Raw genomic sequence first — 25,417 nt, 5'->3', positions numbered from 1 at the left:
ACAGTGCTGGAGGATTTGGTGGCTGAGGTACTGGACTGGGACCTGGACATCCTGGCCCTAGGGGAAGGACGGGGGAGGGGGAGGTGTAGGGAAGAGGTCAATGTTAGCCAAGAAAAGTTTTTTAGTCACACTGGGATGGGAAGATGGACGGGGTTCGGGAGTGGAGGAAGAGGGAGTGGTTGTAGGAGGTGTACATCTGCTGAATTTGGGTGAAGGTGCATGGGCGGGAGGCTGTTGTGAGGTGGATGGCTGTTGGGTGGGTGTGTGCCTGCGTTTGTGTAGTTTGGGAGGAGGGCTCACAGACACACTGGGAGAGGACACAGGGGACGTGTGCATGGTAGTTGGGGTGGTGAGTGCACATGAGCGGTGTGTGGTGATGGGCGTGCTGGTGATGGAGGTAGTGGCTGAGGATGTGCTGCATGCAGGTGTGAGTGGAGACGAAACTGGGAGGGAGGAGGAGGACGTGGAGGAGGGGTACACAATGGAGGCAGTGGATGTTGGTGTGTCTGCATGGGTATGGTGCTTGTGTGAGTTCCTGTGGGATGTGTGGTGCTTATGTTTGCCTGAGCGACTTTTGTGTGTTGATTTGGGTGAATGCTGGTCTGATGGTGTGCTTGGGATAGGCTGAGGTAGAGGGGATTGGGGCTGGGTAGTGGAAGTTAGAGGGGGGAGGCTGGACACAGGGACAAAGGCTGCCATCAGTGCTGAGGCCAGAGCCTGAAATGCTCTCTGTTGGGCTGTCACGCCAGAATGAATGCCCTCCAGGTATGCATTTGTTTGCTGCAAATGCCTCTCGACACCCTGGATGGCATTCAAAATGGTTGATTGCCCAACAGTGAGGGATCTCAGGCGGTCAATAGCCTCCTCACTGAGGGCAGCAGGGCTGACTGGGGGAGGGGCTGAGGTGCCTGGGGTGAAGGAGATGCCCACCCTCCCGGGTGAGCGGGCACGGGAAACACAATGAGGGGCTGCTGGGAGGGCGGTGCTGGTAGGGGGGATAGCAGCCGTACCTGTTGTTGGGGTGGGCACAGAGATGCCCGCCACTGCAAGGGAGCTCCCATCAGAGGAGGAGTCGCTGTCGCTGGTGTCTACTCCTGTCCCCGTCATGGAGCTCCCCTGGCCCTCCGTCCCACTGGTGCCTTCAGACTCCGTAAATTCACCCTCCAGGGCTATGTGGGTTACAGCTCCCTCCTGCTGCAGTGCCAATGCTCCTCCACCAGATGATGCTAATGCACACAGGGAGAGGGTAACAAAACAAAAAGCGGGAGAAAGACAGAAGAGACACATGGTCAATGCCTGCAACACCACTACCGTTGGCGGACACAATACACAGGAGGCAGCCCTATGCACTAGTGCATGCACTAACAGTGCAGGGGAAAAGTACATGCCCATGGGGGACTCTGCCTAGACCCATTTAATGCACAGCTGGAACCCATAGGAACCTGACTAGGTGTAGAGGGCAACTACCACCTTTGGGGTTGGAGTGGCACTGAGCCTGCAAAACAATGGATGTACCTTAGTGCGTCTGCCCTGCCACAGGGGAACCCACAGCCCACCGACCCCACCCAGACACCTCGTCAAGCGCGCTGAGTCAGCAGAATAAGACTGTACTCACCCCCTTGTGGCTGCTGTGATGCCCTCAAGCGCCCACCCAACTCAGTATATGCCACCGCCAGGATCTGGTACATCAGGGGGGTCATGGTGCGACGGGCACCCCTTCCACATTGGGAGGCCATCCCCAGCTGGGCCCCCACCGTCTTCTTGCTCCAGCGGCGCAGGTCCTCCCATCTTTTCTGGCAGTGGGTGCTCCGTCTATGGTAGACCCCCAGGGTCCACACTTCCTTGACGATGGCACGTCAAATACCCTTCTTCTGGTGGGCGCTGACCTAGAGGAATAGTGAAGTAAAAATGGATGTTACTCCCCGTCCAGTTCTACTCACTCATTGGCCACAAACCTCCCACCCTGGCCCAGAAAAACATACACTCACCATCCTCACATGCTGGCCTGTGCCCCCGTCTCTTCCATCCATGACCATCCATACAATCATGTGCCATCCAACATGCACACAGTGTACTCACCTGTTTGTCTGGCGGACCGTCGAGTTGCGTGTACTGGGGCAGGACCCCATCCACCAGTTTGTACAACTCCTCCGCAGTGAAGGCAGACACTGTAGCCATTGTTGCATCCAGACTCAGGTCACAGCAGCACTTGCAGTGTAGGTCCTCTCCTGTTGAAGGTCAGGTATCAAGTGTGTGAACAGATAGAAAATGGCGGTCACGTCCGCGGCGGTGCATACCGTCACCACCGGCGTACATCATCATTGGCTCCTGGAACCCATAGGGCCCAGTGATAACCAATGCTGAATAGCGCAGCGGTCTTCGACCGCCTACCGCGACGCAGCACAGTGCCAGCTCAGTTACCTCATTTACCCTTGTCCCTTCTTACAGGTCAGGCAGCCGCCATTTCAGGTGGCCACATGGCAGGCCAACTAACTGCACCACAACACTTTTGGCCATAAATACGGACAGACAAAGGCACACAAAGAATAGTTCACGATTGTGCAAAACAGCCTTGTGAAACCTATGTGGTGTATGACCCTCTGCTCACCCTTCTCCTCCATAGGGCACGTCCACTGGGGCAGGAGATGAGATGGCGGCATCCTCCGGTGTACAGACCCCTGGTGGACCTGTTGACAATGTAAGACAGACACATCATTATCACTTACAGACTTGATCATGCCACAATCCAGGAACTGTGTGCCCAGTTGGAGCCAGACCTGATGTCAGCTATCCGCCATCCCACAGGAATCCCCCCTCTAGTGCATGTCCTGTCAGTACTCCATTTCCTGGCCAGTGGGTCCTTTCAAACAACAGTGGCCATGGCATCAGGGATGTCACAGCCAATGTTCTCTAACGTGTTGTCCAGAGTGTTGTCTTCCCTGCTGAAACACATGCGCAGCTACATCATGTTCCCTCAGTTGGAGGATTTGTCCACAGTGAAAGGTGACTTCTATGCCCTGGGACATATCCCCAACATCATTGGTGCCATTGATGGTACACATGTGGCATTTGTCCCCCCCCGCAGGAATGAACAGGTGTACAGAAACCGCAAAAGCTATTATTCTATGAATGTGCAGATGGTGTGTTTAGCAGACCAGTTCATCTCCCATGTGAATGCCAAGTATCCTGGCTCTGTGCTTGACGCTTACATTTTGAGGAATAGCAGCATCCCTTATGTGATGGGGCAAATCCAAAGGCACTGGGTGTGGCTAATAGGTGAGCCCAAGGTCCCCACACAGTTTAAATAGGTGTCTGGGTATGGGAGAGTCCCTAATGTTTGGAGGATGTCTAACAGTTGTCCCTCGATATTTGCAGGTGACTCAGGTTACCCCAACCTGCTATGGATACTGACCCCAGTGAGGAATCTCAGGACAAGAGCAGAGGAACAATAAATTGAGGGACATGGGTGAACTAGGAGGATAATAGAGCGCGCCTTCGGCCTCCTGAAGGCCAGGTTCCGGTGCCTCCATCTGACAGGTGCCCTCTGCTATGTTTACTTCTGCCCAACAACTGTGTTACATTGGTATGTGAACATGAACATTGACATTGCTATATTTCCGAAAGGTTGCAATTACACATTTGTAAAAGTACAGACTGATTCCAGATTGATTTGTGATTCAAGGGTGTTTATTTATGTGCTAATAAGTGGAGGGGGATGTGCAATGGGCTGGGGTGATGGTGGAGGAATGTCCATGGTAGAGTTCAGTCTCTTGGTCTCACATGTGCATTGTCCAAGGGGGCATAGGAAGGGGAGCAATGGCAGTTTAAGGTGGACAGGGTGACAAAGTGGGACAGAAGGGTGACAATCAGGAGAGTCTTATTTCCTGGCGGGGGTCTTGGCAATGTTTTCTGTCTTGTTCCTGGATCTCAGGGACCGTTTGCGGGCTGGTTCTCCTTCTGCAGGGGGTGGGGTGCTGGTGGCCTGTTTGTCCTGTGGCGGGGCCTCCTGTCCACTAGCGCCGGCGGAGGTGGAGGGCTGTTCATTGTTCAGGCTAGTGTCAGGGGCCCGTTTGTGTCCCACTGTGTCCCTCATGGTGTTGGCCAGGTCTGCCAGCACCCCTGCAATGGTGACCAGGGTGGTGTTGATGGACTTTAAGTCCTCCCTGATCCCCAGGTAGTGTTCCTCCTGCAGCCGCTGGGTCTCCTGAAACTTGGCCAGTACCGTGCCCATGGTCTCCTGGGAATGATGGTATGCTCCCATGATGTTGGAGAGTGCCTCGTGTAGAGTGGGTTCCCTGGGCCTGTCCTCCCCATGTTGCACGCAGTCCTCTCAGTTTCCCTGTTATCCTGTGCCTCTGTCCCCTGAACCGTGTGCCCACTGCCACTGACCCCCGGTCCCTCATTGTCTTGGGTTGGTGGGTTTGCCTGTGGTCCCTGTAGTGGTGGACACACTGCTGATTGACGTGTCCTGGGGACAGAGGGATGGGCCCGCTGGGTGGGTGCCGTGGTGGTGTCTCCTGAGGGGGGAGGCTCTGTGGTGGCTTGTGACTGTGGCAGGGGAACCGACTGTCCAGAGGTCCCTGATGGGCCGGGCTGGTAATCTTGATCCAGGCGTGCAGAGCTGCTGTCATCACTGTGGGCCTCTTCTGCAGGGTGACTGGATATTTCAGGCACCTCCTGTCCGGTGACATTGGGTATGGGTCCTGTTGGGGTGTAAATGCATAGTTTTAGTATCTGTGTGTGCCATCTTGTGCATTGGGTGAGTTACACTCTACTCCTGTGCTTGCCTTGCTGTGTTTGCCATTGTGCGATTAGTGTTTTTGGGTCTGTATGGGTGTCTGTACTGGACATGCTTTGGCAATGGGTGTCCATGCTTTGGTGTTGCATTCAGGGCTTGGTATTGGGATGGCTGGGTTGTGATAGTGGGGCATATGTGAGGTGTTGGAGTGATGGGGGTGAGGGTGAGGGTATTTGATGGCATGCAGGTGGGGTGGGGGAATATGGTAATAAAGATATGACTTATCAGAGTCCACTCCTCGTGCTATTCCTGTGAGGCCCTCAGGATGCAGTGTTGCCAAGACTTGCTCCTCCCATGTTGTTAGTTGTGGGGGAGGTGGTGGGGGTCCACTGCCAGTGCTCTGTAGAGCAATCTGGTGTCTGGATACCACAGAACGTACCTTCCCCTGTAGGTCATTCCACCTCTCCCTGATGTCATCCCATGTTCTTGGATGCTGTCCCACTGCGTTGACCCTGTCGACGATTCTCTGCCATAAATCCATCTTCCTAGCAATGGACATGTGCTGCACCTGTGATCCGAAAAGCTGTGGCTCCGACCGGGTGATTTCCTCCACCATGACCCTGAGCTCCTCCTCAGAAAACCTGGGGTGTCTTTGAGGTGCCATGATGTGGTGTGGGTGATGTTTGCTGTTGTGCTGTGTGAAATGTTGTGTTGGTGTGTGTTGCTGGAGGTGTGTGGATGTTGTATGCGTGATGGTGTGGTGTGCCTGTGGATGCTGGTGTAGTGTTAGCTATTCTCTCTCTGTTCTTCTTCACAAAAATGTAATTGTAAGGGGTTGTGGATAATGTGGGTGTGAGATTTATATTGTGTGGGTGTGGTGTGTGTATGTGTATCAGGTGTGTGTATTTCGATTTGTCCAATGTGGTTGTGTTTTGTATTTTGAGCGCAGCGGTGTGTACCACCAATGGATTACCGCGGTTGAAAGACCGCGGCGTTGATTCGGGGGTCGTGATAGTGTGGGTGCATTCTTGTTGGCGTGGCGGTGTGGGTTTTGCTATCACCAGTTTATCACTGACCTTTGGTGTGGCGGACTTGTGTGGGTGTCTGTATAGTGGCAGATTACGAGATGTGGGTCGTAATACCTGTAGCAGATTTCCGCCGTGGCCACGGTATGTTGGCGGCCTTCAGCACGGCGGTGAGCGGGATTTACCGCCAGGGTTGTAATGAGGGCCAATATGTCATAGCTCCTTCACAGAACATCACCTACGAGCCTACAGAATGGTATTGCTTTTGGAAAGGCTGCGTAAAGGTCTCTCCTGCCAGAAATGTTTACCTGTCCATAGGTGACAGACTCTTGTTGAATGTACCAAAAACCTAGAGGGAGCTTAGAGCCCGACCATTGCTCACAATTGGTTGGCCTTCTTGCCATTCTCATTTGCTTGCTTCTTATATGGCGGCTTTCCTTCCTCTTCTTCTGGTTGTTTTCCATAAATGTAATCTCTGCTGGTTTGGTATTCTTATGAAATGTAAAATAGTCCCCAATGCATTGCTCGGAAACACTGTAAGTGGAATGATACACCAAATAGCCAGTAGCAGGTAAGAAGAGAAAAATAGTTCCCTGTGGGGAGCAAAAGTCCACCCTGTATAATGCCTAAAGAATTATTAACAGCTGCACTGTCAAGCCAGACCTAGAAAAGAAAACAATATATCTAGGAAGTTTACTAATTGTCATCCTATCAAGTTCCGCATTTCTAAGCAACAAGCTTTCCGTTCAGCAAGTCTTAACAAACCAAAGAGGAGAACATGAATAGCTGTATGACAGCAACAGCAATTTTGGGGTGTATTCATGATAGTATGAGAGAACAAATTAATCAATTTAACCAAAAAGGATGATTTATCCTTGATAAATCAATATATTCAACAGTCTGTATGTGGCAGTCCTTGCCGATTGTCTTTCATATTGGAATATCCATTCATCTGGGTGTAAGGCCAAGAAGCCCTCCGTTAACCTCTGAGCAAGAATGAAGAGAAATACATAGATTAGAATTACTGCTTTAATAGAAGCCTCTTAGTAACAAGGTCTCTACCTTTTCAGTCCCTAGCACCTGATGCATTATTAGGTTTCACTTTCTATTCTTCGTCTTCTGAGATCTTGCCATATTCAGTCTCCTAAAAAGGAGCATTAGATATTCAATGCTTTGATGTTGTGCTAGACTGTTCCTAGTGGGGCAAGTCCAAAACTTATTTGGGTATGGCTTGTCTTTGCAGTGGAGTAACAAAGCCCCCCACAGACCCATGGGGTGAGGGGGGCCAAGTTCCAGAGGCCCCCTCAGGCTAGTACCCTGACCTGAGAGCTCCTAAGTGACTTTGGCAGGGGGTGCCTCTGTGTATTTTGCAGGGGGGCCCCCTCAAGGTTGGTTACACTACTGTGTCTCCACCAAGAGTGGTATAGTAGGTAAAATAATGGTGAACTGGAATGTGAATCATTTACCCTGTGTACTGAATCAGTTGATGAATATGACAAAGCAAAAAGCCAGACTGGATAGCATCGAACTATTGTATCAATTGCAGGGTTCTGTTTTTGACTTCATTGCCATTCACTGAAATCCCAGTAAATCCACTTTGACTTTCATGCTCATGTGGTCAATAAAATGAGTACCACTGAGTTGTGTAGCATTAAGCATTTGTAATTAGCATTACAATACCACTCATACCAAATACGCTTCATGTTCCATTACTTGGGGCAGTTAAATCTGTAGCTGCGCCAAGAACTTATTAAGCAATCAATTGAGAACACATCATGGATTTATTTGGTGTGACTCCTGAATATTGAGCCCTGGCTATCGCACAAAAAGAATATTGTTGACAACATTTAAATGAAAAGAATATCAGAAGGTATGGATAGATTTTCTATAGCTAACTCCACATCTTTAGACCTTGGCAACATATCTATTGTCAAGGTCCATAGAGGTGAAGATAAGAATTATTAAATCAATATTTCTTTCTGTGCATTTACCTTTCAATATTTTGTCCCTCAATATTTTGTCCACAATATTACTGTGACATGATATTTATGTACTCCACATTCAGGAGAACAGTCAATTTTTTCGTGAACCAGTGACAATGAATTTGCCTTCTTATATCTTTACATTTCTTATACCTTTCCATTTTTTGTCCCCCTGTCATGGTATCACCGAATCAATTATTGTAATTTTTGTTAACTTTCTATTTGGTCCTGATGGCAGCAATGGTAGCATTTTACTTCATTTAAACCTGTTTATTTATGATAGCTTATATAAGCTGTAACGTTTGTGACATACTCTCACATAGTCATAACCCTTTATTATGTAAAGTGAGTTTGCAAGATTATGTTTATGCTCGGATATGCATACAGTGATGCATTTGTTTGTCATTGCCTAGGAAGAATATGACTGGAACAACAAGGATCAACGGGTTCCTTACATGCACGTCCTCATGGAAGGAACATCACCCTCTAACTTCAGTCATGAAGGCAACATCTACTCTCTGTTTCAATTGCAGATATAAGATTAAGGAACTGAAACATGGGTAAGTATCTGAGTTTATTAGGCATGTGTAGGAAAATGACTCCCTGTTGCAGTTTACCCCCCAAATTTTGCCTGATATTGATGCTGACTTGACTGAGAAGTGTGCTGGGACCCTGCTAACCAGGCCCCAGCACCAGTGTTCTTTCACCAAAAATGTACCATTGTTTCCACAATTGGCACACCCCTGGCACACAGATAAGTCCCTTGTAAAAAGTACCAGTGGTACCAAGGGCCCTGTGACCAGGGAAGGTCCATAAGGGCTGCAGCATGCGTTGTGCCACCCTAAGGGACCCCTCATCTAACACATGTACACTGCCATTACAGATTGTGTGTGTTGGTGGGGAGAAAAAGGCAAAGTCGACATGGCATCCCCCTCAGGATCCCATGCCCACAAACTACTGCCTGTGGCATAGGTAAGTCACCCCTCTAGCAGGCCTTACCGCCCTAAGGCAGGGTGCACTATACCACAGGTGAGGGCATAGCTGCATGAGCAATATGCCCCTACAGCATCTAAGTCTATTCTTAGACATTGTAAGTACAGGGTGGCCATATTAAGTATATGGTCTGGGAGTTTGTCAAAACAAACTCCACAGCTCCATAATAGCTACATTGAATACTGGGAGGTTTGGTATCAAACGTCTCAGAATTTTAAACCCACACTGATGCCAGTGTTGGATTAATAACAAAATGCACACAAGGGCATCTTAGAAGATGCCCCCTGCAATTTACCCAATCCTTCAGTGCAGGACTGACTGGTCAGTGCCAGCCTGCCACTGAGACAAGTTTCTTCCCCCCTGGGGTGAGAGCCTTTATGTTCTCTGAGGACAGAAACAAAGCCTGCATTGGGTGGAGGTGCTTAACACCTCCCCCCTGCAGGAACTGTAACACCTAGCAGTGAGCCTCAGAGGCTCAGGCTTCATGTTACAATGCCCCAGAGCACTCCAGCTAGTGGAGATGCCCGCCCCCTGGTCACAGCCCCCAATGTTGGGGGCAACTCCAGAGGAGATAATGAGAAAAACAAGGAGGAGTCACCTACCAGGCAGGACAGCCCCTAAGGTGCCCTGAGCTGAGGTGACCCCTGCCTTTAGAAATCCTCCATCTTGATTTTGGAGGATTCCCCCAATAGCAATAGGGATGTGCCTCCCTCCCCTCAGGGAGGAGGCAAAAGGAGGGTGTAGCCACCCTCAAGGACAGTAGCCATTGGCTACTGCCCCGCAAACCTAAACACACCCTGAAATTGAGTATTTAGGGGCGACCCTGAACCCAGGAAATCAGATTTCTGCAACCTGAAGAAACAATAAGGACTGCTGACCTACAAGCCTGCAGAGAAGACGGACGGCGACAACTGCTTTGGCCCCAGCCTTACCGGCCTGTCTCCAACTTCGAAAACCTGCAACCAGCAACGCATCTGACAGGGACCAGCAACCTCTGAAGCCTCAGAGGACTGCCCTGGACTAAAGGACCAAGAAACTCCTGTGAGCAGCGGCTCTGCTCAAAACCAGCAACTTCTTTGCAACAAAGAAGCAACTTCCAAAGACTGCACGTTTCCCGCCTGAAGCGTGAGACTTCACACTCTGCACCCGACGCTCCCGGCTCGAGATCCAGAGAACAAACACCACAAGGAGGACTCCCCGGTGACTGCGAGCCTGTAAGTAGCCAGAGATGACCCCCCTGAGCCCCCACAGCGACGCCTGCAGAGAGAATCCAGAGGATTCCCCTGACCGCGACTGCCTGTAACAAGGGACCCGACGCCTGGAACCAACACTGCACTCGCAGTCCCCAGGACCTGAAGGAACCGAACCTCAGTGCAGGAGTGATCCCCAGGCGTCCCTCTGCCTAGCCCAGGTGGTGTCTGCCCCGAGAAGCCCCCCCCTTTGCCTGCCTTCACCGATAGAGTGACCCCCGGGTCCCTCCATTGATTCCTATCTGAAACCAGACGACTGCTTTGCACACTGCACCCGGCCGCCCCTGTGCCGCTGAGGGTGTGTTTTGTGTGCCTACTTCTGTCCTCCCCAGTGCTCTACAAAACCCCCCTGGTCTGCCCCCTGAGGACACGGGAACTTACCTGCTGGCAAACTGGAACCGGAGCACCCCTGTTCTCCATAGGCGCCTGTGTGTTTTGGGCACCTCTTTGACCTCTGTACCTGACCGGCCCTGAGCTGCTGGTGTGGTAACTTTGGGGTTGCCTTGAACCCCCACGGTGGGCTGCCTATGCCCCAGAACTGAGACTTGTAAGTGTTTCACTTACCTCACAAACTAACCTTTACTTACCTCCCTCAGGAACTGTCGATTTTCGCAGTGTCGACTTTGAAAATAGCTTATTGCCATTTTTACAAAGACTGTATATGATATTGCTTTTATTCAAAGTTCCTAAGTTACCTATGTGAATTACCTTGCATTGTATGTGTTTACTTCAAATCCTGAACCTGTGGTTCTTAAAATAAACTAAGAAAAGGTATTTTTCTATAAGAAAACCTATTGGCCTGGAGTAAGTCTTTGAGTGTGTGTTCCTCATTTATTGCCTGTGTGTGTACAACAAATGCTTAACACTACCCTCTGATAAGCCTACTGCTCGACCACACTACCACAAAATAGAGCATTAGAACTATCTAATTTTGGCACTATCTTACCTCTAAGGGGAACCCTTGGACTCTGTGTACACTATTTCTTACTTTGAAATAGTATATACAGAGCCAGCGTCCTACAACATGCTTTCCTTATGTATATTGTTTGCATTCCAAGACCAGACCTGGAGTACAAAACTTTTTCTTTTATGTGCAAAAAAGAGGCAGATGTGTGAGCATCAATGGAATGTCAGATAAGACATCATCAGGTACAGATTAAACACATGTTCATGGTTTTTTACACATTGTTCCAAATAATTCTTCATTTTTTTAAGTTTCTGTATGTTTTTTATTATTTCATCTCCCTTTAATCCACTTTTTTCTTATTTTCACTTCTGCAAGCAGTTGATTCCTATATTGTTCAATTTATATATTATATATATTCTATGTCATTTGAAATAAATATGGCCAATAACATATCAAGTGTACTAATAAACACGCATTCAAGCGTTCATTACTACAATGCAAAGTTCTTTGTTATAGATATAGTATAGCATAACTGAGGTGTCAAAACATTGCTTTCTCTTTCAAAGAATGCATGATGCAATGACTTGATAGGGGCAGATAACCCTGCTAATAGGCATAAGACTTACCCAGTGTGATTTTATCAGATTGTATAGTTTTAACTCATTGTATCCTGGCCTGGCTCTGTTTAAATACTTTTGCCTAAAACTACTACATGCATTACAAACAGCATGGTGTTTCCATATATGCATACATGTAGAAAAAAAAAATGCTCTTTATTCCCATTTTTGAAGAAGGGGTGGCATGACCCCTACCACGCTCATCCTCAATCATTTCAAACCTCACCATCACATAATGTTATTTGATGTAAATACAAAATAAAACAAACAAGACAGTGCTATAAAATTCAAAAAATTAAACTTTTATAACTTTCTATCCCCCACCCGCACTTGACTCATGAGCTTTCCACACGTACTCAGTGTTTATTAAACTTTGTGGAAAAACATTCTTTCTCTTCCATTTGATTCTTATTTAGGCCCTCATTATGAACCTGAACACCACTACGGCGGCGGTGGCGGTAACTACCTCCAACAGGCTGGCGGTCCAGATCGCCATATAATAATGCACAGTAGACTCAGCCGGCAGCCAACCCACTCACCGCCATTTTGGTAGTGCCACCTATGACGGCGGAGCCCATCTTCAGCTCAGTGGAAAGGCCCAACCCACCCACCATATAATGAAACACCACACCGCCATCAGTTCCGGGACGGGAGTTGTCAATTTTTTGGCAGTATGTCCTTTTGGCATCATTATACAGCAGTGTGCTATCCACCACCACTGGCGGTCTTTTGTTGGCCGTCAGCACGGCAGTAGGCGGTGTTTGCCACCAAGTTCAAAATGAGGGCCTTAATTTCCCAATACTCACAATCTCTTGTGTTTGACTATTCACATTGTCAAAACAACCTTCGGACCCGTTTAATCTGCCAAATTGCCAATAAAGACTTAATTATTCTAATTTGCCACCAAGTTCAAAATGAGGGCCTTAATTTCCCAATACTCACAATCTCTTGTGTTTGACTATTCACATTGTCAAAACAACCTTCGGACCCGTTTAATCTGCCAAATTGCCAATAAAGACTTAATTATTCTAATTTGTATCTATTATTTTCATCACTTAGCACTTGATTTAGATCTCAGCAGACAAGTTATTCCTTCACAACGGTGACTGATATGTCGTCCGCCGAAATATAAATCCCGGAGGATATAATGGGATTTATATTTTGGCTGGGAAATCTGTTACCATTGTGCGGAGTAACTCGTCCACCGAGATCTAAATCAGGTCCTTATTCTTTTATATTTTATAAATATTAACATCTATTTAATAGGAAGTTGGCTGATGCTTGGGATAGCCTACATAAGTACCCATGCAGAAGGTAGAGACAACTGTTTCATAGATTGGGAGGTCAAAGCAGCTACACTATGATTCTAGGGCTCAAAGATTACTCTGGTGAGATGCTACACAGGCAAACTAGGGTCAGTGAATTATTCTGAAAGCAGCTGTCTAATTTAATCAAGCACAGGTTATAACAGTAGAAAGGGTAGATAGTCTGGTAAAGTATATTAGAATACCAAAACAAACAGGAGAACGGTTTCAGATGCTGATAACTAAAGAAGGTATTTCTACAGTGATTAAGGTTTTAGAAAAAGGAAAACCTCCAGCTCTACTGCAATGGTATTCTGGGCTGTCTCCGAATATTTCCCTCCTCTTCCCACTTAGATTGTCTGCCCAAACTAAAATTGAGTAAAAAGGCCTCCTGGGGAAAAGGGCAAAATGGGAAGAAATACAGCAGCCAGTACTCCTGTAGTACTAGGTGACTAAGATTACCGAAGAAACAGAACAATACTAATTACTTCATAAATGTAATGGATTTGAATTAAAACACAAAAATATTATTTACAAACCTCAGTGCGATATGAATGTTCTTGGCTGTCTACACAGCAAACACCATGTTAAATAAAAATAAAATACATTTATTCAGAGAAATAAATGACATCGTGAACAATGTTTTCTACCACCTCCTTCTTGCAACCTTTACCTCTTTCCTGGATGAATAATTCTGAATCATAGTCGAAAATAATTCTGAAAGATGCTAAACACAACAATAAAACATATATGAGGAAATTATACTCAGTTCCATGGTGCAGTCACTCTTAACCAATAAAAGCCAGGGTGTAATTTTTTCGGAAGCAATAGGCAAAGGGTATATCTTTCTCAGCGCAGGCTGTGTCAGAAAAGGAAAGGAATCAACATTATTTCTTTGTGTAAATTCCAATGAAAAATAAAATAAAAATAAAGGCTGCTTTTCCTCAGGTCGTCTAAACCTGAACTCTTCACCATAAATCTCCATGTAAATGCCGCAAAAGGCAATTCCAGTTCACCTGTTTGCCATGAAACAAAACCTTTGACTACAATGAAACTGAATTAGATTGGGCAGCATTATTACAAGTTCCTAAGAATATTTGCCCCCTCTAACACAGCTGACATAACCTCCCCTTCAGGTATGCTCATGGCTGGGAGATGTTGATGGGGAAGTCACATTGCAGAGCCTGGCGCCAGAGCAGCAGCTGCTGTGTGCTGCTGTGTGCTGCTCCGGTGTTGGTATCCTCGCTGGGTCAGAGCTGGGGACTGTGGTGCTCTGGCACAAGAGGTTGTGATGAAGACTGCCCCGTTCTCACACACAATCACAGAGAACTGTGCCAAAAGGGAGGCATCAATGAAAAGTTGAGAAGAGTCAGGCGATTTTAATAGGATGTGATAACCTGGTGCTTCCATCAGACACCAGAGATAAGGCTTTCATCACATGGTGGGAGAGGTCAAATGAGGCATGACCTTGACCCTATTTTTTTTTTTTTTTTAAATGATAAACCATGGAAGCCACACCTTTCTTCCAGAAATTTCAGGAATGTATTTCTTGTCAACGAGTTTCTGGTAAAGAGGTGAGTATCTTTAACCTGCAAAATGCAGGTTAGGGCAGTGTTACAGTTTTTGTGTAATTCATGCTTTACTACTGTTTCATCCCAAATGTGCATAATGGATGATGCAGTGAACTGAGTTGCCCGCAGTGGTTAGATTGTTGGTGGATTTTCCTGATGGGACTCGACATGGTATCCTGAATTCTATAAAAGATTTTCCTTTTTAGGTTGAGCTTAAGCGCTAGATGTGTTGTATACTTTTAAGTATACTATTACTGTGTGTTCCAGCGATTTCATTTGTTGGTTCCAGTGTTCTTTAAAAATCCTTGCTTTCTAGTGGTCAGTTCTGCCTCCTTGTCCTGCCTTTTTCACTTTGGGAGCAGCACAAACTACTGTGTAATTACGCAATGTCCTGTTTATGTCTTCTGTAGGGCAATTTTTTTTTAGTATTTGCCTGTTGGTCTTACACCGTAGGTGCGTGTTCAGTCCCTCCTCCCCACCAGCTCCCTCTGCAAACATTAAAACAACAGCGGAGGGGGCTTTTCCAGGGCCAGCTTGCCCTCATTTTAATTTGCAACCAGCACTTCCCACAAATGAGAGTGTTTTTTTTCTTTGATCAGAGGGGTGAGTGCTTCACAGCCGCTGCACTTCCTCTGCTATCTGTGCATGTTTCCCTGTTTTGTTAGTCTCCTGCTTGTCTTTATGAGCCCTTGTTTTTTCCCCCCTAGAACAAATAGTCTTTACGAAATGCCCTGCGATAGCGATCTTATATTATCTCCTTAAAAAAGTGAGTGTTTACGTTGTCTCTTATCTCCTTACTGAATCAGAGCTTGTTCAAACCTGACAATAAAATGAGTGGATGGGGCTTGAATAATTAATCACCTTAAACAGAAGGAGCCTGCGTTTTCACAAACCACATGGCACTCAGCTCAAATTAGAAGCATGCACGCCCGTGCAACAGGACTTTCAATGCTGCAGAACAGTGGCTCGAACATCTAGCTGCGGTGTCCTCACATTGTAGCAGGGATCTTCGGGAGAAATAGGGCATCATTTCAGGGCGGAAAATGAGGGACTTACAAGAACGTGGTACCAGGCCTGAATGAGCTGTTATTCAGGGATATGATTGTAATGTGTGTTCGTTAATAGATGCGTTCAACATTTTGAACGTGGAAAGTGTTAGAAATGGGGTCTTTGGTTGACAGTCAGGTTACCCCCCCTGTTCAAGCAAGGACCCTCACTCTAGTCAGGGTAAAAGAGAATCACCCTCAGCTAACCCCTGCTAACCCCCTTGGTAGCTTGGCAGAGCAGTAGGCTTAACTTCAGAGTGTTAGGTGTAAAGTATTTGTACCAACACACACAGTAACTTAATGACAACACTACAAAATGACACAACACAGGTTTAGAAAAATAGGAAATATTTATCTAAATAAAACAGACCAAAACGACAAAAATCCACAATACACAAGTCAAGTTATCAATTAAAAAGCAAAAAGAGTGTTTATGTAGTTTAAAACACACACTAACACTGTTGACGTGAAAATGTACCTTGGGTGCGTCAACAATAACCCAGCGCGGGCGAGTGTGCCTCAAAAAGGGCTTGCGATGCGTCAGTTCCACTCACGAGCGGAACCTTGCGTTGTTTCTCCTTTCGTCGGGTCGGGCGTGTCGTTTCTTCTCTTCGCAGGAGAGTGATGCGTCGATCCGGTCAGCACTCTCGAGTCCGGGCAGGCCTTGTGTTGTTTTTACACTCCCAGCAGTGCTTGCATTGGAAATCCAGCCGCACAATGATCTGAAAACCATGCACCGCGGGTTTCGATCTCCCAGCCTCCGTCAGTGATGCTGTGTGTCGTTTCTCCAGCTCCGTACATCGATTCTTCGGTTGCGTTTCTGGCGAGCGTCGATTTTCAGCCACAGAGCTGGCGGTGCGTCGTTTGTTCAGCTGCAGATCGGAGTTGCATCAATCTTTTACCCACACGGCGCTCGTGTATGGATTGCCTCCTCTTAGGCTACCAGCTTCTCGTTTCAGGATCCCAGGAACTGGATGAGCACCATAGGGCAGAGTAGGAGTCTCTCCAGAGACTCCAGGTGCAGGCAGAGAGAAGTCTTTGCTGTCCCTGAGACTTCAAACAACAGGAAGCATGCTCTAAATCAAGCCCTTGGAGATCTTCACAAGATGGAAGGCACACAAAGTCCAGTCTTTGCCCTCTTACTCTGGCAGAAGTGGCAACTGCAGGATAGCACCACAAAGCACAGTCACAGGCAGGGCAGCTCTTCTTCCTCAGCTCTTCAGCTCTTCTCCAGGCAGAGGTTCCTCTCGGTTTCCAGAAGTGTTCTACAGTCTGTGGTTTTGGTTGCCCTTCTTATATCCAATTTCTCCTTTGAAGTAGGCCTACTTCAAAGCAAAGTCTCTCTTTATTGTGAAATCCTACCTTGCCCAGGCCAGGCCCCTGACACTCACCAGGGGGTTGGAGACTGCATTCTGTGAGGGCAGGCACAGCCCTTTCAGGTGTGAGTGACCACTCCCCCCCTCATAGCACAGATGGTTCATCAGCATCAGCAGACTACACCACAGCTCCCTTTGTGTCACTGTCTAGTGTGAGGTGCAACCAGCCCAACTGTCAAACTGACCCAAACAGGGAATCCACAAACAGGCAGAGTCACAGAAATTGTATAAGCAAAAAAAATGCTCACTCTCTAAAAGTGGCATTTTCAAACATACAATCTTAAAATCAACTTTACTAAAAGATGTATTTTTAAATTGTGAGCTCAGAAACCCCAAACTCCACATGTCCATCCGCTCCCAAAGGGAATCTACACTTTAATCATATTTAAAGGTAGCCCCCATGTTAACCTATGAGTGGGACAGGCCTTGCAACAGTAAAAAACACATTTTGAAATATTTCACTGTTAGGACATATGAAACACATTACTATGGGGGTCATTCTGACCTCGGCGGTAAAAGGCCCTTACCGCGGTCAGAAGTCCGCCATTCTACCGCCGCGGTAAACCGCCACGGTCATTCTGACCTCCAACTGTGAAACCGCCAAAAACCCGACATCCACGGAAGCCCGCCTCATCAGCAGGCAGTGATAAACTGGAGATGACCAAACCTCCACCGCCACGACAACACAAACACGCCCATGCCATTCTGACCCACGAATCCACGCGGCGGTCTTTTAACCGCGGTATTCTATTGGCGGTACACACCGCCGCGGTCAAAATACACACACATATACAAAACACAGCCACATTGGACAATTTGAAATACACACACCTGATACACATCCAAACAACACTCCCACACACCCAATTAAATATAAAACACACACCCACATCACCCACAAACCCCTACGACCACAAATATCTGAGAGAAGGCGCAATACACTGAGAGAGAGCACAGGGAACGCAAAGCACAACACACACAGGAACCCAACATCATCACCCACACCACATCTACGCACACATCACCACGCACATAACCACAAACACCACCCCACACCTCATCCACACCACCCCATGGCACCCCAAAGACACCCCAGGTTCTCGGACCAAGAACTCAGGGTCAAGGTGGAGGAAATCATTAGGGTAGAGCCCCAGCTCTTCAGCACACAGGTGCAACACACCACAATAGCCAGGAAGGCAGAGCTATGGCAAAGGATCGTAGACAGGGTCAACGCTGTGGGACAGCATCCCAGAAATCGGGAAGAAATCCGAAAGCGATGGAACGACCTACGGGGGAAGGTGTGCTCGATGGTGTCAAGACACAACATCGCTGTGCAAAAGACTGGCGGCGGACCCCCACCCACTCCACCCCAATTCACAGCATGGGAGCAAGAGGTAGTAAACATCCTGCATCCTGATGGCCTCGCTGGAGTACCCGGAGGATTGGACTCTGGTAAGTCGATTCTCAACTACTTCACCCCCCCCCCCAGCATGCCAAACCACACCCCCACCCTCACCCCCAATCTCAACCCCCCAGCACACATCCTCCCTGCCAATGTCTCACCAGCACAACCCACCCTAAACAACACCAACCCCTGAATGCAATAACCATACTCTTTTACCCCTGCAGGGCCCGAACGCCAACACACCGCCACGGAGGGTCCAGATTTGTCCATCCCACCCCCAGAACAGGCCCCCAGTGAGGACAGCAGCTCTGTCGACCTAGAACCTGATGACCAGCCCGGACCATCGGGGACCTCTGGACAGTCGGTTCCCCACACACAGATACAGGCCACAGCAGACCCAACCCCCTCTGGGAATATCAGCACAGCCCCCACCCAGCGGGCCCATGCCTCTGTCTCCAGGACGCGTCAATCAGCGGTGTGTCCGCCACTACAGGGCACCCAGGCTGACCCAACACCCCAACAACAACAGGGACCTGGGGGCAGTGGTAGTGGGCACACCGTCCAGGGGACAGAGGCCCGGGGAAACAGGGCAACTGGGAGGGCTGCAGTGCGACAGGGGGGGGAGGACAGGCCCAGGGAACCGACTCTCCAAGAGGCCCTCACCACCATCATGGGAGCATACCACCACTCCCAGGAGACGATGGCGACGGTACTGGCCAGGTTCACGGAGATCCAGGCACAGCAGGAGGAACGCTACATGGGGGTAAGCAATGAACTCAGGAACATCGGTACCGCTATGGGGACCATAGTCCAGGCCCTCAACCGGATAGAAAACACATTGCAGGACCATGTGGCACCCCAAAGGGCCCCTGTCACTAGCCAGGACCAGGAACAGCCTACCACCTCCGCCGGCGCTAGTGGACAGGAGGCCCCACCACAACGACAGGCCACCAGAACCCCACCTCCTGCTGAAGAACAACCACCCCGCAAGCGGAACCTAAGATCTCACAGGAAGACAGAGTAGGATGCTAAGACACCCGCCAGCCTAAGATACCCCCTGATGTCATCCCACTGTCCCACATTGTCACCCTGTCCAACCTTAAACAGCCCCTGCTCCATCCTTCCACAGGCATATGGACAATGCACCTGTGAAACTGAGAACTGGACTCTGCCATGGACATTACTCCACCATCACCCATCACCGTTTTAATATCATGTACCAATATCTAGCACTATAAATAAATCACTCATTGCACTGAAATCATTCAGGAGTCAGCCTGTATTTTTTACAAATGTATTACACATTACTGTTCAATAATGTTCAGTCAATTTGTCATGACAACATACCGATGTCAATAAGCTTTAGTCCATGGGCTAACCAAGCAGAAGTCACGCAGTGGGTCATACAGCACTGAAAAGGGAAGGGAACATCAAAAATCAGTTAAAAAGAACTGTGGGGAAATACACAAAGTAGAGATGTAGGAGGCTTTAAGTAAATGTTAAATGGCGTGGGTGATTCTTACCTGTGTGCTACTGAAAATACTGTTGGATAACTGTGTCCCTGTTGTCTGTGTCTTCCCCGTCGTCTTCCTCCTCTTCACTCTCCACAGGCTCCACAGCTGCTACAACACCACCATCTGGACCATCCTCCTGCAGGAAAGGCACCTGCCGTCGCAATGCTAGATTGTGCAGCATACAGCAGGCCACGATGATCTGGCACACCTTCTTTGGTGAGTACATCAGGGATCCACCTGTCATATGCAGGCACCTAAACCTGGCCTTCAGAAGGCCGAAGGTTCTTTCTATGATCCTCCTAGTTCGACCATGGGCCTCATTGTACCGTTCCTCTGCCCTGGTCCGGGGATTCCTCACTGGGGTCAATAGCCAAGGCAGGTTGGGGTAACCAGAGTCACCAATTAGCCACACACGTTGTCTCTGTAGCTGTTCCATCACATAAGGGATGCTGCTATTACGCATAACATACGCGTCATGCACTGACCCAGGGAACTTGGCATTTACATGGGAGATGTACTGGTCAGCCAAACAGACCACCTGGACATTCATAGAATGGTAATTTTTCCTGTTTCTGTACACCTGCTCATCGTCTTTTGGGGGTACTAAAGCCACATGGGTCCCATCAATGGCACCAATGATGTTGGGGATATGTCCAAGGGCATAGAAATCACCCTTCACAGTGGCCAAATCAGCCTCCTCAGGGAAAACAATGTAGCTCCGCATGTGTTTCGTCAGGGCAGACAACACTCTGGACAAAATCTTAGAAAACATAGGCTGAGACATTCCAGATGACATGGCCACTGTTGTCTGGAATGAGCCACTTGCCAAAAAATGGAGGACTGACAGAACCTGCACTAGAGGGGGGATTCCTGTGGGTTGGCGGATGGGGGACATCAGGGCTGGCTCCAGCTGGGCACACAGTTCATGTATAGTGGCACGGTCAAATCGGTAACGTAGTATGATATGGCGTTCTTCCATTGTCGACAGGTCCACCAGCGGTCGGTACACGCGAGGATTCATCCTTCTCCTCGCAAGTCCCAGCGGACGGTGCCTAGGAAGGACAACATGGAGTATGGAGTCAAGCAAATCACAGGTACGTTCACCACAGCTTGCATAGCACACGGTTATCTATGTATAGAAAGGCGTGTATGTGTGGCAATGCAAGGCCTAGGCCTGTGTGACGCAGTTGAAATTAAGCCATGTGGGCCCTTGAAATGGCGGCTGCCTGACCTGTGAAGTGGGACAATGGGATGTGAGGTCAATGCGCTGGCGTGGCACACCGTGGCGGTAGGCGGTCGAAGACCGCTGTACGAAGACGCATTGGTTAACATTGAAGCCTATGGGTTTCAGGAGCCAATGAGGATGTGCGCCGGCGGTCGCGGTACGCACCGCCGCAGTACGCACCGCCGCGGGCGTGACCGCCATTTTCTATCTGCTTAATCACTCGAGACCTGATCATCCACAGGAGAGGACCTATACTGCAAGTGCTGCTGTGACCTCGGTCTGGAAGAGACAATGGCTGCTGCGACTGGGGAAAGGGCCCCTGCCTTCACGTCTGAAGAGTTGGAGAAACTTGTGGATGGGGTCCTCCCCCAGTATGCGTTACTCTACGGTCCTCCAGACCAACAGGTAAGTACACTGGGTGCACATTGAATGGGCTATGCCTGTGTTGAGTGGGGTGGATGTAAGATGGTGGGGTGGGGAGCGAATGAGGAGTGCAACGCACAACAGATGAGAGCATGTGCCACATGGCAAAGTTGGGGAGGGGGGGGCAATCACATCTAACATGCAGATAAATGATGATATTTACTTTCCCACCCTGTACATGTCAAATAGGTCAGCGCCCATCAGAAAGTCGACATTTGGCGTGCCATCGCCAAGGAAGTCCGGGCCCTGGGGGTCCACATCAGACGGGGCACCCACTGCCGCAAGAGGTGGGAGGACATCCGCCGCGGGACCAGGAAGACCGCCGAGTCACTGCTGGGGATGGCCTCCCAACCTAGGAGGGGTGCCAGTCGTACCCTGACCCCCCTGATGTCCCGGATCCTGGCGGTGGCCTACCCTGATTTGGATGGGCGCTTGAGGACATCACAGCAGACACAAGGGGGTGAGTATCAGCACATTCTGCTATCTATATGCGCAGTGGAGGCGTCTGGGTGGGGGAGGAGGGTTGTGGGTGACATTAGGCCAGGGCGCTTTCTGTAGTGTAGTCCTCTCCTTTAGGCATGGCCCAGTGCCCCCGCCCCCCACCTCTGTAGGGTGCCAAGTACAGCTATCCATGGTCCTGCATCATCCATGTGTGTATTTGTTGTGCATAGACCTGTAGGCCTGGTCACAAGTACTGAGTAGTATACCCCGATTGCGCAGCGTAGTGCATGAGGCTCCTGTGTCTGTCCTCTCCGCCAACGGTGTTGACATTGCATGCACTCAACCTGTTTTTTTTTTTCTCCCCCCACCCTTTTTCTTAATCTTCTTGTGCATGTGTGCATTAGCATCATCAGGCGGAGGAGAATTGGCATCGGAGCACGAGGGAGCTGCAACTCACAAGGACCCGGTGGGCCGTGGTACAGACACCGAGGGCACCAGTGATACAGAGGGCGAGGGGAGCACCATAACGAGGACCGGTGGTGACACCAGCGACACCGACACATCCTCGGATGGGAGCTCCCTAGCGGTGGCGGCAACATCCGGGCCCCCCGCCTCTACAGGTACAGCCGCCACCCAGCGCACCAGCCCCGCCCTCCCAGCAGCCCCTCAGCCTACACTCCGTGCCCGCTCGCCCAAGAAGGTGGGCGTCTCCTTCGCCCCAGGCACCTCAGCCCCTGCCCCTGTTACCCCTGCTGCCCTCAGTGAGGAGGTCATTGACCTCCTTCAGACCATCATTGTTGGGCAGACTACCTTTTTGAATGCCATCCAGGGGGTAGAAAGGGAGGTGCATCGGAGCAATGCCTACCTGGAGGGCATTCATTCGGGTCAGGCTGCCCATCAACGATCGTTCAATGCTCTGGCCTCAGCACTGACGGCAGCCATTGTCCTTGTATCCAGCCTCCCTCTTCTAACTGCCTCCACCCTGTCTCTGTCTCCTGTTCCTCAGCCTATCCCATCCACACCATCAGACCAGCCTGCACACACCTCAACACCCAAGGGCAGCTCATCCAGACACAAGCACCACAGATCCCACAAACAGTCACCCAAGCAACACCCAGATGCAGACATGCCAACAGTCACTACCACCTATGTGTCCCCCTCCTCCTCGTCTCCCTCCTCCCTCCCTGTGACGTCTACACTCACACCTGCATGCACACCACCATCAGCCAGTGCTTCCATCACCACCACACCCTCCAGTACAGTCCGCACACGTGCAGTCACCACCCCCACTGCCATTTACACGTCCCCTGTGTCCTCTCCCACTGTGTCTGTCACCCCCTCTTCCAAGACACACAAACGCAGGCAGCCACCCACCCAACAGCCATCCACCTCACGACAGCCTACGTCACAATCACCTGCACCCAAACACAGCACACCTGACTCTCCTACAACCACATCCTCTTCCTCCACTCCCATCACCACTACTCCCACCCTTTACCTTGGTCCTAAAAAACTTTACCTCTCCAATCTTAACCTCTTTCCCTCCCCTGACCCACCCCCTCCATCTGCTAAGAGTCCCAAGAGCACCTCAGCCACCACCAGCCCAGCTACAAGTTTCACTGTAGTGCATGGGTTCTGGAGTCCAGCAAGGGGACAGCCAGCCCCCCCCCTGGCAAGAGGACCCGGAAACTCAAGGGCCGCCGTGAGAAGACTGACACGGCTGCACCCAAGGACCAAAGTTCGGCCACTTCACCTGCCACAACATCCAGGGGAGGCAAGGCCCAGAGAGCCTCATCTAAGGAGCGAAAGGGCAGCAGGGCGGAGAAGTCAGCCAGCAGGAGCGCGGAGCAGGAGGGCCCCACAAGCCCAATCCCGGGTGTAAGGGAGGACACCCAAGGGCCCAGGACTCCGTCACCGAAGGGTCCAGCAACTGCACGGTCGGAGGGCGACTGAGCAGGGAGTCCAGGCCAGGTCTGGCTCCCTTGAATTACTGGACAAGCACCGCTGAACAGGGCCCCGCCGTGCAGAAGAGCACCGCTGAACAGGGCCCCGCCGTGCAGAAGAGCACCGCTGAACAGGGCCCCGCCGTGCAGAAGAGCACCGCTGAACAGGGCCACGCCGTGCAGAAGAGCACCACTGAACAAGGCCCCGCCGTGCAGAAGAGCACCGCTGAACAGGGCCCCGCCGTCTCAAGCACCGCTGAACAGGGCCCCGCCGCCTCAAGCACCGCTCCGCTGGGCCCTTCCTGTCAAGCACCGCTCCGCTGGGCCCTTCCTGTCAAGCACCGCTCCGTTGGGCCCCGCCGTCTCAAGCACCGCTCCGCTGGGCCCCGCCGTCTCAAGCACCGCTCCGCTGGGCCCTTCCTGTCAAGCACCGCTCCGCTGGGCCCTTCCTGTCAAGCACCGCTCCGCTGGGCCCTTCCTGTCAAGCACTGCTACGCTGGGCCCCGCCGTCTCAAGCACCGCTGAACAGGGCCCCGCCGTCTCAAGCACCGCTCCGCTGGGCCCTTCCTGTCAAGCACCGCTCCGCTGGGCCCTTCCTGTCAAGCACCGCTCCGCTGGGCCCCGCCGTCTCAAGCACCGCTCCGCTGGGCCCCGCCGTCTCAAGCACCGCTCCGCTGGGCCCTTCCTGTCAAGCACCACTCCGCTGGGCCCCGCCGTCTCAAGCACCGCTCCGCTGGGCCCCGCCATCTCAAGCACCGCTCCGCTGGGCCCTTCCTGTCAAGCACCGCTCCGCTGGGCCCTTCCTGTCAAGCACCGCTCCGCTGGGCCCCGCCGTCTCAAGCACCGCTCCACTGGGCCCTTCCTGTCAAGCACCGCTCCGCTGGGCCCTTCCTGTCAAGCACCGCTCCGCTGGGCCCCGCCGTCTCAAGCACCGCTCCGCTGGGCCCCACCGTCTCAAGCACCGCTCCGCTGGGCCCTTCCTGTCAAGCACCGCTCCGCTGGGCCCCGCCGTCTCAAGCACCGCTGAACAGGGCCCCGCCGTCTCAAGCACCGCTCCGCTGGGCCCTTCCTGTCAAGCACCGCTCCGCTGGGCCCTTCCTGTCAAGCACCGCTCCGCTGGGCCCCGCCGTCTCAAGCACCGCTCCACTGGGCCCTTCCTGTCAAGCACCGCTCCGCTGGGTCCCGCCGTCTCAAGCACCGCTCCGCTGGGCCCTTCCTGTCAAGCACCGCTCCGCTGGGCCCTTCCTGTCAAGCACGGCTCCGCTGGGCCCCGCCGTCTCAAGCACCGCTCCGCTGGGCCCTTCCTGTCAAGCACCGCTCCGCTGGGCCCTTCCTGTCAAGCACCTCTCCGCTGGGCCCCGCCGTCTCAAGCACCGCTCTGCTGGGCCCTTCCTGTCAAGCACCGCTCCGCTGGGCCCCGCCGTCTCAAGCACCGCTCCGCTGGGCCCTTCCTGTCAAGCACCGCTCCGCTGGGCCCCGCCGTCTCAAGCACCGCTGAACAGGGCCCCGCCGTCTCAAGCACCGCTCCGCGGGCCCTTCCTGTCAAGCACCGTTCCGCTGGGCCCTGCCGTCTCAAGCACCGCTCCGCTGGGCCCTTCCTGTCAAGCACCGCTCCGCTGGGCCCTTCCTGTCAAGCAACCCTCCGCTGTGCCCCGCC

Source organism: Pleurodeles waltl, chromosome 6, assembly GCF_031143425.1.
Source record: "Pleurodeles waltl isolate 20211129_DDA chromosome 6, aPleWal1.hap1.20221129, whole genome shotgun sequence".
Lineage (NCBI taxonomy): Eukaryota > Metazoa > Chordata > Amphibia > Caudata > Salamandridae > Pleurodeles > Pleurodeles waltl.
Note: the sequence above shows the minus strand (reverse complement) of the source record.